Source organism: Rhincodon typus, chromosome 6, assembly GCF_021869965.1.
Source record: "Rhincodon typus isolate 14 chromosome 6, sRhiTyp1.1, whole genome shotgun sequence".
NCBI classification, from domain to species: Eukaryota; Metazoa; Chordata; class Chondrichthyes; order Orectolobiformes; family Rhincodontidae; genus Rhincodon; species Rhincodon typus.
The window spans coordinates 12,316,323-12,317,822 of NC_063337.1; positions in this window are offsets into that span (position 1 = coordinate 12,316,323).

Sequence of the window (1,500 nt, forward strand, 5' to 3'; positions counted from 1 at the left end):
TTCAGAACCCCCTTCCCCTCCCCCATTTCTGAAGAAGGGTCTAGGCCTGAAACGTCAGCTTTCCTGCTCCTCTGATGCTGCTTGGCCTGCTGTGTTCATCCAGCTCTACACTTTGTTATCTCTAATGTATTCTTCAGCATCTGCAGTTCCTACTATCTCTTGAAGAATACATTATCATCTTTAGTTTGTAAATGTTTGTAACAGGGTACAATTTCAGTAATGAAATTAATTATGTAAAGAAGTGACCGGAAACCTGGTTTCAAAACAATAGTGCTCCCTTTGTGAATAACAGAGAACATCCTGAAAATGTCAGTGGTGTGTGAAGAAGGGAAGGGCCCCACTTTAAACAAACAGAAAGAGGGAGATTTGTGAGGAATATAGTAGCTGCAGTTGGAAGCTATTTAAATTAGGGGGGGGGCGTCAAAAGCCTGGAACGCTCTCCTTATTAACATCTAACTGCATTGAATGGACTGCAAAGGTTCCAGAAGGCAGCTCACCACCAGGCAACTGTAAGCTTCACGCAGTCAGGACATCAGCAAGAAGACACAGCCTGAGCGAATGTACAGTTTGGGGACTTTGAAGGCAGTGTGGGAATTCAGTGCAGAAGATGCTGTATGCTTGCTTTTTTGGCTCATAGTTTGTAAGGCCTTTTTTTGTAAAAACTGGATAAACTGAAATCCAGGATTGGGGCCCAGCACAAAACAAACCTGGCATGACAGGAAAATCATAAGTTTGTTGGTTGGTAATAGCTGCTAATTTGACTATCTATTATAGGTTACTTTCAGCTTGAAGAGAAATAGGAGAAATATTTATAGATTACAATCTGGAAGACCAGTAGGAAATTATTAAAACAAAATAAATTCAGAATTAAGGAAATAAACTAGAGATGCAGGGCTGAGTGATTTGTTGTATCTATATGATGTCGGAGCTGGTGGGTCAGTGACCACATCTGTAAGAAGTGTTGCTTGCTTGAGGAACTGTAACTCAGTTGATGGGCTGGAGCCTGAGCTTCAAACATTACAACACATCTTGGAGGGGGAGAGAGTTAACTGGAAGCTGCATTTCAGGAGCCAGTCCACACCCCTTAGATTAACTACATCGAATTTAGTCAGTGGTCAGGTCAGGGATTATGAGCGAAGTAGGTAGACCGGTCCAAGAGATAGTGTTGAAAGAGCTTCAGACCTTAAGCTTGTCCAATAGGTTTGATATTTTTGCTCCCTATGTAGATGACAGTGGGGGCTTTAGGGAGGATAAGCAAACTCATCACAGAACCATGGTACAGGGAGTCATTTAAGATGAGAGAAAATAAAGAGAAATGTAAATGTAATCAGGGATTGTATAGTCGGGGGAATATACACTGTTCTTTGTGGCCAGGATTGAAAGTCCTGAATGCTGTTTGCCTGCCTTGTGCCCAGCCTCAGGATTTCAAGGATGAAGAGGCTTCTATAATCTGTGACTTGGAAATAGTGACAAACTACAAAATCAGTTTCAAAAACAGAA